Genomic DNA, 7,709 nt, shown 5'->3' with positions numbered 1-7,709 from the left:
CAGATCTAGAAGAAGACTCGAAGATATCCTGAAGTACGTGCAGTTTGACAATCGAGCAGCCAGAGCAGATGGTGAACAAACCTTTCAGGAATATTTGAACAATGTTTGTAGCTGGGCCTGTCTCCCTGGTTCTGAGCTCTGTGAGGATGAACAGTTGGTAGCTTTCAGAGCCAGGTGCAGTTTCAGGCATACCGTCCCTTCTGAGAAAACTATGATGGCAGAACTGCGGGTTTGTTTGGGGTTTTTTTTTCATAAAATGACTGAAAATCATAATACATGATGTCAAAATATTTTAGAGTATCTGTCATAGATTAAGAAAGGATGGAACTGTTATAAATACAGACAGAGCCATGTTGTTTAACTTGTCTAACTTAACCTAATTTAATGTTTGTATTTTATTTGTTTGTTTTAATCACTATTGTGTACATAAAGTTTGCACATCATACTATGCACCTGTGGCACTTTTACTGTAACTATATTGTTTATTTATTGCAGGCTGTACTATTTGTATTCTGCACTAACACAATCATTTCCCTTATTCTCATTTGCTATTAACTGCTTTCACCTGTGCTGTGTCCTGCAACCTTGTCTTCCTTTGTGCTCCTGTATTCCTCAAGTTAATTTTTTTGCTCCTTGTGCCCGTTGTGGATGCTGGTTTCTTTCTGGTTTTTGTTTACCTTTTGTTCAAACAGCCAAATAAATGACTCACTTTTGGTCTGATTGTGTCCTGCTTTTGAATTCTTCACACACCACATTCTCACACTAGATATTAGATTTCTGAGAAAGGACTTCTTCAAGTTTGTGTCACTTCTATACAACCACAGCTAAACTGTAGATTCAACTTTCATCATGTCAAGCTTGAGTGTTTGAACTTTTATCTGAAAGCTGACCTGCTACTGCTGGTATAAATTTAAAGGAGGATTTTCCTTCAGTTGAAATCTGATCTGAATGTTTAAAGAAATTCTCAGTTTTTCCTTTGAGGCATTCATTAAACCATCTGTTAACGTGGGCGTGCCTTCAGCTGTGATCACCTTTTTTAGCATTTTTATAGGCTGTCATGGCATCCCGCCCAAAGACTAAAAACGAAAGTTTATTTCGTACTCTCTCTGATTGCCATGAAGTAAGGGATTTCGTCTTCATGACAGCAGCTTCTGCAGGAGGCTGTGTGCCCCTCCTTAAACTGTTTTAGTGCTGATGTGACTGTAAGTGTGAGACAGTGAGGATGCTGATTTTCATTCAGTGTTACACTGATTTTGCAAAGTTTCCTTCACTTTTGTATTTGTCTTTAAAGCTGCACTCACTCTGCTAACTTCCTGTAGCCCCTCATAGGCTGAAATAAGTCAATTTCCACACTGTGTTTAAATGCAGTTGTTTTCTTTTGCTGCATTTTACTCATACATTTGCTGCAGTGAAAGCTTCCCTACCTCCTCAGGTCATCCCTCAACAACAAATTGTTTCTGATGATTAAAATCAGGGGTTAAAGTGCTTTTTAAAAAAAAAAAAACTTGCTTTGTATTGTTGAGCCATGAAGCTCTCTGCTTTCATCTTGTTAAGTTTAATTCTCCACAAAGGACGGTGAATATTGGAGTAGCAGCAGGGTTAGCAAATCACAGCCTGTACACAAAGCTCATGAAACAAAGTGTAAGGGTTCCCTCACCTTCCAAATTGCACTTTAACTCCTCAATAAAGGTACTGCAGTCAGTTTAGAAACTCCTGTATTCATTGTCCAGTCAGTGCTTTGTTATCATACTGTTGTTGTATTTTTTGTAGTACTTTGGAGGTAAGTTTACTTTTTTCTCCCACTAATTTTCCTGTAAATAATAATCAGATTCTCGCTGAGTCATTGAGTGAAACCAAACCCACTTTTTTATTGTTTTGTTCATTTTTGCGTTGCTTTTTTTTTTTTTGAGTGTGTGTGTTCATGTAAAATAATCACGTTTGCTGTGTGAAGAGCAGCAGATCTTTTACCTTTTGCCTGAGCCGAACCTGTTGCTGAGAGCTTGAGGAGAGGCGCTTGGGGTCCATATTCCTGTGGGAGTCCTGGAGGGTCCCGGAGGGTTCCGCAGAGTCCTGGTGCTGCTGTCAGACTGAGGACGGCAGTGATGTAGGTCTGATCAGGCTGCAGAGGACAGAGAGCTTTTGTCTTATTGTTTACTGTTGTACCAGGCTGAACACTGGGGGGGGTGTGGGCATGTGTTTTCCTGCGTTCTTCTTGTTATGGGAGATTAAACTTTTCACGCGGTCACATTTCGGGCACGTAAAGCAGTTGAACCTCATATACATACATAAATCATGAAGTTTTATTAAGATTCATTAAAGTCTCAAATTAACGCACACAGTCATGTTTCCATTCCTTCAGAGGGCGTCATGACTGTGTGTGTTCATTTAAAGAGTTCACAGGCAGCAATGTTCAGCAGAAATATTTAACTTCTCTCAAAATCACATTTGAATCAGGCAGGAAGCAATCGTGACCAAACAAATCTGTCAGGAAGAGGCAAAAATCCAAAGACGGGCAGAAACACGAGGAAGGAAACAAACAAGACCAAAGAAATTTCTGGAAGGCTTAACTGGTGAGAACAAGAAAACACTGCAAAGGACCAAAGACACACAGAGGAGTTTATATACTGGAGAGTTCTTAACAGATTGCGAGCAGGTGATGGTGATGGAGCTGGGGCAATAAAGGTTTGCTCCCTTTCTTAGTCTGCCTCCCTTAACACTGAGATGGCAGGAATACAGAAGAACCAAAGATTACAAAATAAATTACGAATTAGTTTGAAACAAAGCAACTCTTGCAAAGATGACATACTTGTGTAAAATGTTCACAAAGAAACACTATAAATATTCAACTCTGTGCAATTTTTGGTCTCTGATTTCAAAACGAAAAAAAGATTGTGTTATTGGAAATGGAAAAAGTAGACAATGTAAAACTTTTATTAGAGATGGCGTTTCCTTCGTTATCTTTTCTAAAACAAACAGACTGACATAATGAGGTGCCCTTTGACTTCTTGGGTCTGTTTGGAGGATTTGAGTTGTGTCGAGTTGATTGATCTTTTTACACCAACCAAAGCTCCTGTGAAGTTAGACACGGGTTCATCCATAATGTTTCCAATGTGCTAGCTGCCGGTGTCCAGTCCGACTCTGATGGAGACACAGCAGTGTTCAGCCACTTCTGTGTTTAATGCATTTATCAAGGGAAAGGAGGAATAACATGGTCTGACAAGGTGAAACAACCTTAGTCACAAATCCAAGCAGAATAAAAGAGCTGCTAATAGGCCATGTTTGCATTTCATTTACATTTATTCTGGTTTTACTTTCAAAATCAAACAAAGAAAGAAAATAACAATAAATAAACAAAAGGGAAAAAACTCCATTAGTTAATACATATTGAATCATATAGAATCAGGGAGGGGGACCCAGGGTTGGCCTGGGACAAGCTGGAGAGATTATATCTCTCAGCTGGCCCTGGACAAGCTGGAGGAGGTGGACGGGGAGAGGGAAGTCTGGGCTTCTCTGCTTAGGCTGCTGCCCCGCGACCTGGCCCCAGAGTGGAAGAAGATGGATGGATGGAGGGATGGATATCACGAGACAGGGATCATAATGAGCTTTTTGCCACTTGCTTGAGAACACTTGGGTATTGCCTCAGAGAGAATGGCTGATCTTATTAAACCACAGAGACACTGAGCGTTGTACCTTTGTAAAGTTTCAGCAGATTGAAATTCTGGATTTGAAAAATGATGCTTTCTTTTCATTTTTAAGCACTAAAAATGTTATTACAGCTGTTGGGAAACGAATATCCAAGAGTGGTATGAGGAAGACTTTTTGTTTGTAAGTGATTTATTGTTTTGTTGTTTTTATTTCAGACTTTCACACTTTATTGGTAAATGTAATTCAGAATACAAAAAAACAAAAAATAAAAAAAATAAAAAAGTAATCATTTGATTGCTGTTTGAGTTCCATGAGGTCCATGAGCATGTCCATGAGGCATGCTTAACAGTCTGGAATTAAGTCTGCACAGGCTGCAGCTTTATTAAACAAGAAATTGTATAAAATTTCTTGAGTAGGGAAATAATAATAGTTCTTGGTATTGGCTAGACTTGATATTTATCCATAAGATTAGCACTGTTATTAAATGTTGTTGTTATAGTGCTTATTTGAAGAGTTTCAGTTGGGTTTCAAAGCTCATCACAGTACAGAAACAGTACAGTGTTTAAAAGTAGAATGGGAGGGAGAACCTTCGGTTTTCAGGCCCCTCTTCTATGGAACCAGCTTCCGGTTTGGATTCAGGAAACAGACACTACTTTCAAGATTAGGCTTCAAATTTTCCTTTTTGCTAAAGCATATAGTTAGTGCTGGGTCAGGTGACCCTGAATCCTCCCTTAGTTATGCTGCAATAGGTGTAGACTGCTGATGGATTCCCATGATCCACTGAGTGTTTCTTCTTCACTCATATGTGTTTATACACCTCTCTGCATTTAATCATTACTTATTATTAATCTCTGGCTCTCTTCCACAGCATCCTCCCTTAACCCCTACCAGTCGGGGAGCAGATGGCCGCCCTTCCCTGAGATTGGTTCTGCTTGAGGCTTTTTCCTATTGAAAGGGAGTTTTTCCTTCCCACTTTCACCAAAGTGCTTGCTTATATGGGGACATGATTGTTGTGTTTTTCTCTGTTGTCTTTGTATTACTATAGGGTCTTTACCTTAAAATAGAAAGCACATTGCGGCAACTGCTGTTGTGATTTGGTACTGTATAAATAAACTTTTACTGAATTGAACAGAAGTTTATTAACAGGATCATCCAACATGTTCAACAAAGAAACCTTGCGTATTTATAACTGATGTGATGGGTGCAGTTTCACTCTGGTGCAGCAGAGGGCAGTGTGACACAGCAGATGCTTCATCATCGTCGGGAAAAACGCAACAAGACAACAAATTTAAACTTTCCAAGCTTTTACTTTATTTCACAGTTATAGACAACCAGATTATTACAGGCTTTCTGAAATCTTATGTCAGCTAAAATCTATTAAAAGTGTGCTTTAATGTCTGCTAAAGTTCAAACAAACATCTTTTAATGCTTCCTGGGGGCAGCAGCTGGAAGTAAACTCTCACAGCTGGTTGTCATTTGTGCAGCTGTGCTGTCATGGTGATAAGTACCCTTTTGTAATTACCCACAAAAGAGCTCAGGTACAGCAGTGGTCTTCTGTGGCCCAGACTTGAATTCAGGTCATTTATTTCTGTTGCACACTTAGAAACAATCAGGAGTTTACTCAAGGTGCTTTCCAGACAACAAGTATACAGAAAAATATGCAGAATACACAGTGACAACACAGAATGGGTGGTGCAAAGGAAAAATCATGAAAATCTCATAAAAGGGATGTCAAATAGAGCAGCTTAGAGGAAAATACATTTAAAAAATATTATTGAATGGATAAAAGCTAAGCAAAAATGAGAACACAAAAAATATCTGTATGAATGTCTTTATATTAGTTCAGTTATTTAACTGAACATATAGGTGAACACAATCAGGGAATAACTTTAAAATAAAACAGGAAATAGCCAAACAATAGAACATAACTACTAATACCTGAGATGAAAGAGACCAGGAAACAGAAGGGACCAAGGTATAAACACAGAAACAAAGGAGGTACTGAAAGAAACACAAATGTACATACAATTTTCACAGGACTCTACTCTTTCCAGTGAAAACTTTCTTTTTCACATGAGTGTATCCTAATAACATGTAGTTAAGCACCCAAAACAGAACTCAGCGGGAATGTGGAAAACAACACTAGAGGCTAACTTCAAGCAAATAGCAAAAATCACCATTAACTGCGGAATCTACCAAGGAGATGTCCTGTGCCCACTGCTCTTCTACATAGGCCAGAACCCCTCAATGAGATTATTGAAAAGACTGGCTATGGATACCAGATGTTACGGTCTGTGTGGCAGACCGTGGGGATGAGAGGAATGAGGACCCAAGATGCAGGACTTAATGATGAAGGTAGTGCGTTTATTTACAGTGGTGCAAATAGTTCACAGAATAGATCCCCGTGTTTTCCCCTTGACTTCCGTGTCGTGTCTTCACCCACAAGTCCGTGCTCTTCCGCTCCTGTGTGTCCCCACACCCCGTGCTCGCTGCTCTTGTCTTCCCTGCACCTTCCTGGAGAAAATAACAAAGAGGCAACTTGTCAGGACACTCGACTACCGCAGGCATGCACTCGCTGAACTTGACATTTATCGACACTAACGTGGAGTCTCACACAACAATCCCATGCCGAGGAGCGCTCAGCCACAGCCTTAAGAAGCTCTCCAACGACACTTCATTAGCTTCAGGGTTTGTGATCATCTGCTTCAGGTGTGGCCATCCTCTAGACAGGATACGCCCACCAGGCCTACCTGAAACCCAGTACTCAGCCACATTCACAGACACACCCACTTGCCTATACATACAAGGATGGGGAATCACAAGAACAGCAGCAGTGCAGACAACACACACATCACAAAATAACAGCAATAATTATAACAGTAGTCCACGCTGCTCACGGACCCCGAGTCCCCGGAGCTTGAGTCCGTGACACCAGATACAGATGGAATTCAGCATCAGCCACCTCCTCTACATGGATGACACCAAGCTGTATGCGAGGAGTGAACGAGACCTCAATTCGCTAATCCACACCACAAGGATATACAGCAATGAGACTGGAATGTCATTCGGACTGAAGAAGTGTAGTCGGATGGTAACCAATAGAGTTAAGGTAGTCAGACCTGAGGGCATCGCACTACCAGAAGGCAGTATCAGCAATATCAGGGACAGCTACAAGCACCTTGGAATCCCACAAGCAAATGGAAACCATGAATAGGCAAGGAAAGCTGCAACCACAAAATACCTGCAGAGGGTCAGGCAAGTCCTGAAAAGTCAGCTGAATGGGAAGAACAAGATCAGGGCAATCAAAACCTACACCCTACCGGTGATCAGGTACCTTGCTGGAATAATAAGCTGCTCAAAGGAGGAGATAGAAGCCACTGACATCAAGACAAGGAAGCTCCTGAAAATGCCGAGTGGCCGGCATAGTATACCTGTATAGTATATCTGTGCCAAGTATTGTCTGGAAGTCCTGAGGGACAATGTCCGCTTTTATTAAAGTCAGTAAAGTCTGTACATCATCATATCAGTGAATATTAGTGCCAAATACCTAATAGATGCTAAAGTTTTTTAAATTCTCTGTACATTAAAGAGATTTTTCAAAAATAATAACTCTGAGGGGCAGCTCTTTCTCTGTGACAGGTCTGTGTGAACACTGAGTGTATACGGCAGAAGATTTTTAGGGTGACAGTTGAAGGGATTGTGTTTCTGTGGCACAACAGCTCAGATGCATGATTATATCGCATGTATCCAGCTGTGTGATCATCTGGAGCCAGGCCTCTGGGTCAGCAATCAAGCTGTGATGTCACTGTACAAACACCAATGAAATGGCTCCACTCTCACCTACTTATACAAAAGTCATACAGTGTGTGTGAGTGTTTTACTAGTTTGTGGTTTAGTATTTGGAACATTCTGATTCATTGTTAATCACCCAGGTAAGAAAATCAAATCACAAAAAGTTGATTCTGTGGGAGAAATGTGTCATCCAGGTAACTTCTTCGGTCTCAGCAGGCTTGTCCAAACTTATAAACAATACATTTGCAAACATTTAAGTACCATTCACAGAG

The sequence above is a fragment of the Rhamphochromis sp. 'chilingali' genome (genome assembly GCF_963969265.1).
Source record: "Rhamphochromis sp. 'chilingali' genome assembly, chromosome: 13".
Lineage (NCBI taxonomy): Eukaryota > Metazoa > Chordata > Actinopteri > Cichliformes > Cichlidae > Rhamphochromis > Rhamphochromis sp. 'chilingali'.
The sequence above is the reverse complement of the archived record's forward strand: the minus strand, read 5'-3'. Positions refer to the sequence as shown.